Source organism: Halyomorpha halys, unplaced genomic scaffold, assembly GCF_000696795.3.
Source record: "Halyomorpha halys isolate HHAL.00 unplaced genomic scaffold, Hhal_1.1 Scaffold1265.1, whole genome shotgun sequence".
Classification (NCBI taxonomy): domain Eukaryota; kingdom Metazoa; phylum Arthropoda; class Insecta; order Hemiptera; family Pentatomidae; genus Halyomorpha; species Halyomorpha halys.
Genome location: NW_027110971.1, coordinates 165216 through 175975, shown reverse-complemented (window position 1 = coordinate 175975; position 10760 = coordinate 165216). Strand labels below are relative to the sequence as shown.

The 10760-nt window shown below is 29.5% G+C and overlaps 1 protein-coding gene and 1 non-coding gene across 2 annotated transcripts in view; one reads left to right on the top strand and one right to left on the bottom strand.

The window, feature by feature from the left end:
- Positions 1-10760, top strand: part of Syn2 (Syntrophin-like 2) — a 227035-nt gene that overhangs the window by 160754 nt on the left and 55521 nt on the right. The gene's annotated exons all lie outside the window — the stretch shown is intronic.
- Positions 7276-7347, bottom strand: TRNAA-UGC (transfer RNA alanine (anticodon UGC)). Its single transcript has one exon. It is a non-coding gene; the product is annotated as a tRNA-Ala (tRNA).

Sequence of the window (10760 nt, the reverse complement as noted above, 5' to 3'; positions counted from 1 at the left end):
ATTTTAAATTCTGTAAATGAGAAATATATTTTTAATATAAAATTTATCTGTCATAATTTGTAATAAAATAAATGTTTATTAATATTAAACAATCCTGTTATTGAATTTAAAGATATCTTAAATTCTTACGATTAGACATATTTTTGACGAATGTTCTCACTATTTGCCAATAATAAACAGGATAGGACTGACCCCAAATTTATCAGAAGCTCTCACAGATGAGGAAGCTAAAGTTACATTAGTGTTTGAATTTTTAAAAGCATATCGCCTTCTTTATAAATTATAACTCCTCTTCGATTTGTATTTTTTTGTTTTCTTTTATTGCTATGAAATCTTTCAAAAATTAGCGTGTTTTTTTGTAACTCGCAGTTATTTTGAATTATTCTGGACTCACTAGGAACCTTACACCATATAATATTATATTTACAAAACTAGCTTGTAAATTTCATGACTGAAATGAAAAAGAAAATTGTCTCAATATTCGGAATGTTTTATACTTGCCCTCTCTCCCCTCTTTCCGTCTTAATTCTTTAATTTCATTACCTATGTATGGAATATTAATAAGGGAAAGTATTGTGATCTTGAAAAATTTCAAATTCGAGTTTTTTGACGGAAAGCACGTTTTGAGTACCCCTGATTCAAAATTACCAAGTCTGGTATTACGATCTGTACGTATGTGAACAGTTTAGCTCAAAATAGAGAAAGTCTTGCTAAATTGAAATTATATATTTAGGACAGGCATATGCTTAGGATGTTACAGAATTTTGAATTGTTAAAATTGAACAGGAATCCGACTCTATACAATCGATTTTTCAATTCTTTATCTAAAACGGCTTTAACAATTTTTAATAAACTCGATATATCAATATACAACTAAATAATCGATAATTTATATCAACTTGGTCTTGTACTCATTGAAAAAGTCTTATTGGCCTAAAAAGCCGAACTACAAAAAAAAATCTTCCTTCAAAGTACCTTTATTTACAAAATATTAACCATTTTGCATATTTAATAGTAATAAATATGAAAGTGTTTGACAGTTAAATAAAGGAGAAATAGAGATAGAAGTTTACACTGGAAAATCGGAAACAACCGAGAGCCCCGATGTCTTCCGATCTCTTTTATATGTACACGCTTTTATTATCTTTTATTAAACTGTTGTATTATTGGGAGTATAAAGTTAATATTTATTGAAACCCGAACAGGAGTTTTCATGGACAGAAATACAATTTTTATTGTTCAATATTTTGGTCTTCCATTCTATGTTCTAAAATCTGAAAAAATGCAATAACTTTAACATGAATCCACCAATCCACTCCAAATTTAAGTACATAATTAGAATAGTTAAAGAAAGTTGTGTAACACACTAGATTTTTTTTTTTATAATTTTAGATGATTACATATTCCTATTAAAATGTGTCTTCCTTAAGCAGGGGTATATATGATTTTATCTTAGAAACATATTCTGCAAAAAAAAAAAAAAAAAACTATATTTTTATTCGAAGGGTGCTCTTATTAAGTGAAGGAAATGTGACTTTCGTTTACTTCTAAGGTATAAATTTGTTGAATAATATTATTAAAACAAGAATAAATTATTAAATTTATAAAAAATATATCAAGATAAATTATATATAATTGAAACTTGTTAAAACTATATTTTTGCTTTCTGTTTCAGGTGAGGCCCAGAGTAAATTATGAATGAATCTATTCTTTATTAATGAGGTAGGTTGTGATAGTGAATTATTCAGTATGACCTTAAGAGACGAAAATTATTCAAGCTTAACTTTCAATAAAAGAAAGAAAATTTAAGATTTAACTAGAAAATTTAAAAAAAAAAATCTAAGATTTCTCAAATTGCTTCAATTTTTCGTTAATTTTGACATTGTTAGGACCAGAAAAAAAAGGATGATAACATAAATTCTGATCGAATAAAGCATATCTTACATTACTAATAAATAGAAAATCTAAGGTTTCTTAAATTACAGTACACAACCAACTATCATCTTTTCACAAGTTTAAACATCGTTAGTCAGGACAAGAAAAAAAAAAAGATGACAACATAAATCTAATGGAATACACGTCAATTTTTTTATGGCACCGGAACCATCTTCCAATAATAAAATATTTTAGCCAGGTATATTAAAAAGATATTTTTTATTTTACATAATGGACTGCTTTTTCCAATGGTACAATTGTCAACTTTTGGGAAAATTGTTTGAGTTAAAAGATTTATTTTTTAAATAAATACAGAATAATTGTAGTAACTGTTTATTCGGTGAATAAGGAGTTCATTGGAACAGACTGCGTAGAGTTGTTGAGAGGAAGCCAAAAGGACTTAATAATTGGCCTTTGTTCTGGCAATGGGAAAGGATTTTGTTCCAGGCCAGTGGCTCTGTCCCTCCCACTGGATGTCGATCCACTCTTCCCTAGCAATATCTGTTTACTCTTTGTTCCTTCAGTTTATATCTCATTATTTATTCACTTGAGAGGAACTTCAAGAACTGTAGTGCATCCATGCGAATTTAGTATAAAAAACTTAGTTATCCAAGTTCTTTCAACTATATGTTAACTATACTTTATTTTTTCTTTGCTCGTTTCTTTTTGTATGATGAACCTTTGTAATTGATGAAGAACAAACAAATCAACTCTGTCTAAAAATTTTGTGTTGTACATTTCAAGATGCGTAAAATTCCTAATTCTAATAAAGACAAATTCGGTCTTTCTCCGATTTTATTCAAAATTTCTCGGTCCCCTGTTTTACAAATTTGACATCAAAATAAAAGGTTTAACCAGAATGGTCCTGAAGGATTATAATTGTGGGTATGAACTGACAGGAAACGTGAAACTAAAAACGCGGATCCAGGAGCATGGCAGAGATGTAGGGGAAGAGTACAAGCCAATCACTGGCTGTCTTCTATTTCAGTTTATATAACAACGTCCACATTCCTATTAACCCACGTAAATCTAGTACCGTGGGTGTGGCCTTTTTGGCTTCACTTTTACTTTCAAGAGGAGTAGGATTGTGCCGATCTTGGCGCTCTGCATGATGCATTGCTTTGTTTTAATATGGCAATCAATCAAACGCTTCATATGCTCTTATATGATTATACTCTACTTCAGCAAACATGTAGAATATTTTGGAACCGTTATTATCGACAATAACCGTTAATATATTTTTGAAATTCTTAGGGGACTGTTGAAACCCGCTATATAACAACCTATCATCGAAAAAAACGTTTAATAAAAATATTACCAGAAATGTTCACCTCCCAAGAAAGTGCATTCGTTTATTATTTTATCTTCGAAAATTCATAAAGTGGCTATTAAAACGCACATAAACAATAGAAAAACGAAAAAAAAATGTATATATTTACGAATTATAAGCCGTAAACTAAATTAAGAAATTATAAACCATTGTGTAATTTACAGCGCTTTTTATTGTCGGTTATTGTTTTTATTTTATTGTAGTTTAAAACCTTTTAAGTTACTATTGCTTTCATTGAAGGAATAAATCGAAGTGAGTCCGTTGAACATGAATGGCACATCAACTGGTATCGAATAAAAAGGCTAGAAGTGGAGAAAGGCCTCGAGTTTAATTGAAGTTCTTTGTCGATGGGTCCAGCTGGAGTGTGTTGGAGGGCCCTCGAGGATGGTAGTCTTGGAAAATTGGAGCTGAGGATTGGAGGTCTCTCATTGTATTTCTAGAAGCTATCTATATCCCCAGTGTTCTCAGTCCTGAGTGCACTCCCTTCTTATTGCCCTTATTCTCTTCTACTGCTTCTTATTGTTATCTTATTAGCCTTCACGGCCAATTTCATTTACTAAATTGAAAGAAGTGGTCAGCTTAAAAAATTAAATGTATGGTCGATATAAAGTATCTTATCGATTTTTTTTGTTCCGGAATTTATTCCATTACAAATTGCTACGTTTCCTATTATCGATTTAATGTGATCCTCAGATAGAGTATCGTAAAGATGGCTTTATAAATATCTATATTATAACAAAGATTTTAAAATAAATTTTCGAAGAGTCGTTAATAACAAACAGCCATAAAAACGTACCTCTGACCAAGAAATACGACAAACTCTCAGGAATAGAACTAGACTCAGGTTTCCACATTTTATATTTTTTACAATTACCCATGCTGCACTAGCTAGCTTCTTCTCTCTGTTTATAACTGGTAAATGTCGAAATATACCGACGTATACCTTTCAATAATACTTGCTATTGTAATATCTAACAAGCGTTGGCTCTATCTATTTCAAATTTCTGTGAGTCTTGTTGCATCGAAACTACCCCTACTGACATCCTCCCCCAACAAGTTTCTTTCCCCATCTCATAACAAATTAATACCTTATGGATATATTATCATAGAGGAATAATATCAGTAGAATGATGTAATGATTTTAGGAGACACGTTGTATATAGTGTGCTGTAGATCAATGTTCCCAACCCGCAGAATTCTGCGGCCCACCAAGCCACAAATTAATAGGTCTGAGGCCATCCTGAACTTATCGAGGGAGGAGGTTTGGAACACCCCTGGTAAACGCCCCTTTCCTCCCCTCAAAAACATTTTAGTTTAACTAGGAAATGAAATCATCCGTATTACAGAGGAATGTGGGTTGTAAATAAATGTATAATTAGTGAATTAGGGTAAATTAGAACACAAGAATTAAACATTTATACAAAATACTAGTTTCTTTATTTTAAAAAAAAGATAAAAGATGCTAAAAATCATTAACAACTAATACCTAAGTCATAAACCAAAAATTAAGAAAATTGGTTTACGAAATATTACTTTGTTTATTCATTCTATAGAGTAAAAAAAGTTGAAAGGTGTCCTTAGAATACATCCTTAAGTAGATTTGTCACACAGAGGTTGTTAATTTTTTGGTCATCATATTATAAAAATAATTATTTTAATTTTTAAGTAACTGGATTAAAAAATTGTTTCGTAAAATACACTAGGCACTGGTTAATCAATGAACATCAGGTTAAATATTTCATTTCTTTGGCGATTTTTTTACTTGAGCCCTGATCTTTCCTCTTGTTTTCGTAACTCAATATTTTTCAATTTTTTTTTTACTTACTAACATAAAAAATACATAATATAATTAATAAACCATTTGCAGAGTTTTTAAAAGTTAATCTAACGTTTTCCATGATTTATTGTCGAAAGTTGATAGACATTCAATCAACAGGTTTCTATTAAGTTAAAGTTAGATAAATTGTTGTTCCTGCTGTAGACAGGAGCTGGTGGAATACTGATCCAGAAGATAGAGGTATATAATGAATGATGGTGAAAGATGTTTGTTTTCTTGTTGGCTCTTGGGCGCCGCCGTGCCTCGATCGAAGAGGACCAATCTGCCAAATTACACTGTCTCACACTTTATCAATTAGCCAATGTATTATATAGCTGTTGTTTATTTAGCCATCTTTCTGTGTAGATAATGTAATAGTCAATACTATATATGCTACAGTAAGAAACATTTCATCTTATGTCCAGGCTAAGTCAGAGGTCAACAATCTTTGCGGAACACTGCAATTCCCTTAGGAACATTTTTATTTGTTTTGTCTATATAAAAACTAAATTTGTTTTAAAATGAAGCTTCTTACGTATATATTGGCTGAATACGCCAAATAGGTCTCTAGGTCTCTGAAAATATTGAACTGAATATAGTTCTATATATAGGATTATTGGAATTTATATATTGTTGCTTGTCAGTTAATAGATTATGATTTTTAATGAGGTGTAGATAGTTGACCGTAGATTAATGATTGGAGAAGTTTGGCGGGGGGTGCGGTCAACATATAAAAGAACAACATATATAAACAAAACCATAAACGTCGGCATAAAATAAACTGTTTTCAATCTACTACCATACAATTCCAGGATTATCAATCAATTAAAATTTTGTACTATTCAATTATCAGTTATCAATTTTTTATCATTTATGATTTAATTCTATATTTTGTATATTTCTAAATTTGTTTGTATACTATTCCTTTTCAATTGTATGTTGCTCTAAATATAGTTATCTCTTTTAATCTATAGCCCTGATGAAGACCTGAAACTTAGGACGAAACGTCGGCATAAAATAAATAAATATGATTTTGTTTATTTATATTGTTCTTTGCTGACCGCATCCCCCGACCAACTTCTCCAATCATTATGATTTTTAACTTTTCCAATATTCCATACTCTAATATAAATTTAAAAAATAGCATAATTCAATTATTTTATTTTAATTTGTTACTAAACAAAATAAAGAAAGCCCATTTTTATTGATATTTCAGTGGATGATTATTTTGTTGAGTCTTTTATATTATAAGTATTAGGCACTGCGCTACTAACTCGAAGAACAAAGATTCACATCCAGCTGTAGCAGATAATTATTTATTCTGTTACTGTAAAAGTGAGTCAACCCTGTGTGTTCGGAACCGTCAGGTCCACCCAGCCTCATAAAGTAGTAACTCTGAATCGGGTAAATATCTGGTGGTTGAGCGTGATCATGAACAAATCATTTCCTTGTACAACCATTGTTTAAGGAAAATAGTACATCCGAGAAATAGTGATACCTTATCATATTTATCTTATCTTTTTTATTCAATTTCTTTTATGTGATAATTACTTTTCACTTGTAATCTACATTCCATTATTCGTTATTTTTATTCTTAATTATTTTTCATTTTTATATGTTTACCATATTTTATTCTCTGTTAATTTTCTTTATAATTGTATTTATATGCTTATTGTTTATTTCTAACCAATCATATCAAGGATCGTAAGAATATTTGATTTATTTTATACTTATTTAAGTTTTTCTTCATTTAAATAGAATTAAATCAGGAAGACCTGTTCGGAAATTACTTCCTTTTTTTTTGGCGCCATCCTTTGGGTCATTTGACCTATAAATTATTTTATTGGAGTAGTACATTTTTAAGATCTAATTAAGCTCATTACAAATTTATTTCTTTGCTTTTAGAACAACTTGAACATGTACATTTTCGTTTTATAAAAAAATACCTATATAAATTTGGTTGAGCTCAGTGTACATTTTTATTTTAATTTAGTTTTTATTAGCTACTTCATTAAAAATGAAAATAGTATTGTGCATTTGAAGAATTTATTGAAATCCCATAAAATAAATTAAGATATTTATATTAGTAAATAATTAATAAGTATATCAATAGGTTAAATAATAAAATAGAAGTATTACAGATTACAGAAACCAGAATAATTGGATGTAAAGAATTAAATAAGAAAAAAGTAATTGGAGATGCCGGGGATCGAACCCGGGGCCTTTCACATGCAAAGCGAACGCTCTACCACTGAGCTACATCCCCTTCTTATTAATCTTGCGCCAGATTTGAATACTTTAATGGAGGCTACCTCATTTTAGAGATTTAAGTCTACCGAACTAGCTATTGACTGAAAGAAACTAATTTTGTCATCATTAATTGTTTACTCCTATATTTTTCTTGTGAATTCGATGTTTTTGGTAATCTGAAGTTAGTCGCGCCGTTTTTTGTACTTCAATTAATTACAATAAATTCAAACAATATCGTTTCTTAATTCTCTTTTGATGCCTGATAAAACCTCTTATTTATCACAGCAGTTCATGTTTTTTCTCAGATTGGGAAAAATATAAAGTCTAATATATTATGTATTAATATAATATATTATATTGATGATACCAATGAATTACAAAATTTTCATTAATTTCCCACAAGATAGCTCAAATCTTGGGTCCTTTAAGTAGTATAAAGGTCGACCCTCAATAATTTTAAAATCTAAAAAACTTTGGGAAATTGGAGATAACTTACTTTAAATATTAGTCGAATAGTTAATTTTTATTAGATTATTATAATCAAAACAACTTATAAAAACTAAAGGCAATAATTTTTATAAGTTGTTTTGATTATATTATATCAGACCTGGGCAGAATGGCTTGCAAATGTTTAATAGTTAGTTATTGAGAGGCTCTAAAATTATAGTTAAAGTAGGCTATTGTATAATTAATAATGTTTTTTTAAATTGTTAATAATAATAACTATCTAATAAAACTGTTACTTAAATAAATTTATAACTAGTTATTTAAATTATAACTAGTTATATATAATTTATTTTAATTGAATTCTAAAATCTATTTAGAAAGGACGATTTTCAAAACATTTTATGTAGGAGAAAAAATTTCCAGACGCTACAGTCATTAAACTAGACAATTCGATCAAAGTGTTACAAATTTTTAGATCTTACCTCTTCCACTCCCAATAGATTTTTAAAAATACCAATCAAAAATGAGAAATCTGTATATTAAATCTTTACTGACTTTTTACTCAAACAGTATTCTTTAAAGATAACATCCCTTATAATGGTTAATAAATAAACTAGAAAATGCTATATCATAAAACAATACGAACATTTAGTGTGTTAGTAAACAATACGTATTATTAGTGTTTATAATAGAGTATGTGGTATAATAAATCATCAAATTAGAATTATCTCATTTGCATCCTGTTATTTTTGTAAGATAGTATTTTTATGACAGTATTTTCCTTCAAATACCATCTACACATAGTTAAAAATGTTTAAAACTTGATCTTTAGTTATCTATTTCTGGTTAGAAAGTTCCTGTCAGTTTCAGATTAAATGTAAAAATAATGATGCTTGCAACATAATTGCATCACTTTATCGATTCTTTGATAATTTAGTTTGCGAAATGCTACGCAAGACATAAGCATTTAGAAACCACAATATCGTAGAGAATTTTGTAAATGTAAGCGAGATATGACAAACCCAGACTGAGCTGGGGATATTAAATTTCTGTAAAGGGCCACGATCCATCAATCTCTTCCTCTGACAAATGTTGGCAGCCATGCAAACTGTTTCCATTTCTCGTCGCCAGGCTTCTCTCCTCTCCATTTATTTCCACTTTCCTTTGAGATAAACCACTTCATTGATAAATTAATTTAAAACATTAAGTATTAATTTTTCGCCTATAATTTATATTTGTATTGTTATACCGACTTAGATGTATAAAGTTTTTGAGCCAGGCCGAATCTTTTTTTTTTTAAGGAAAAATAAAGTGTTAATTTACATCTCTATACTTTTTGTGCACATCTCTGTATCAATATCATCATAATAAACAATACATTTAATAATCTCACGGCCCCTCAACTGCAATATCTATTATAGTAGTATTCTCAGAGAATGGACCATTCAAACCACTGCTAAGTATCTCATTGTTACACCTCATAGAAAAAGTTCTGTATCTAATCCGAATTATGTAACTAATGCGAAATAAAATTAATTCATATTGTGTTTTTTCTGTTTTAGAGGGATCGGAAAAAAGTACATTTAATTCTGGTTTTTCTGTTTGAGAGGGATTAGAAAAAAAAGTACAATAGAATATTGAAAAACCTCTTATTATTTATTTCTCTGTATAATGATGTTAGAAATATTTATAGGAAATACTGAAATATCTCAATTTGCCTGATTCTCGAAAGAATATTTATGTGCTAGATAATTCCGTGATTTTGTTAGTTGAATTTTTTTTCAGACCGTTTTTGGAAAATCTTCAGATGATCTTCAGCCCTAGGATAACTGTTGCTACGAAAAATCGAAGAATACATAATAATACGTGTGAAATATCATACATATACATACCTGTCTACATAAATATATATGGCAATGTAAGATCACTATTACGAAAGTTGTCCTGATTCTCTTAGTTTGTGAAAATCTGTCTTTTCCAATTTAAAAAAAATAGCATAATTTTTCCAGGTATGCCATCTGTGTTTACTAACATATTGTTCAATACAAACACTAGACGGAGCTATTTTGTAGTTTTTACTTTATGCAGCGCTCGAGAGTAACCGACCATAAAAATGCCGAGTACATTAAGTTCAGATGAAGAGGAACCAATACTAACTGATAACTCACTCGATGAAGACATGGAAAATGAAGAGAAAAATTGTGCTGAATTGGTGAAAATCATTATGAAACCACCTCGATTCACGATTGGCTACAAAGTCTGATTTGTAACCTGTGGGTTCATGAAAATTGCAATGAATTTGAGGATGTGTGATATGAAAAGAAAAATGGTCATCTACCCCGTACTACTTTGGCTATCTTGCCCAGATATGTTGCAACAGATGGCAACTTCAGTTTTTGTTTTAATTTTAATTTAAAAACCCATGTAGTTTTGTTTCGAATCGGTTCAAAGTGGGCGTAAATGTATTCATATAGTGTTTAGTGTAGGTAGATGAAATCAATTTGATTGTAAACACCAGACAAAAGCTTTTGCAAGGTTTTGAAAATAGAGTCAATAACATTAATAATTTAACAGAACACAGATAACAGAAGACGAAGACAGAAATAAAAAGAGCGGACGGCAGAAGTCCTAAAAAGGGCTCTTTAGTAATGGAACTCCACGACTAAGACGATACTACAGACCGTGGCATGCATCACCCAACTCAGTGATTCAGATATATATTACGTAATAAGTTAGAACATCCTGTAATGATTATTTCTTTAATTATTATTGTTAATTATTATGTAATGATCCTGTAATGATGTAATGATTTCATTTTATCATTACATCATCATATAATATCATTTTATAAATCAAATGTAAATAAATACGTTGTTCCTTTATGTGGTGTATATACTATTATATTACACAATACCACCCCTTATTATATTATATAATTAATAGTAACAATATTTTATAAATATAAAGGTATTTAATTGGTAA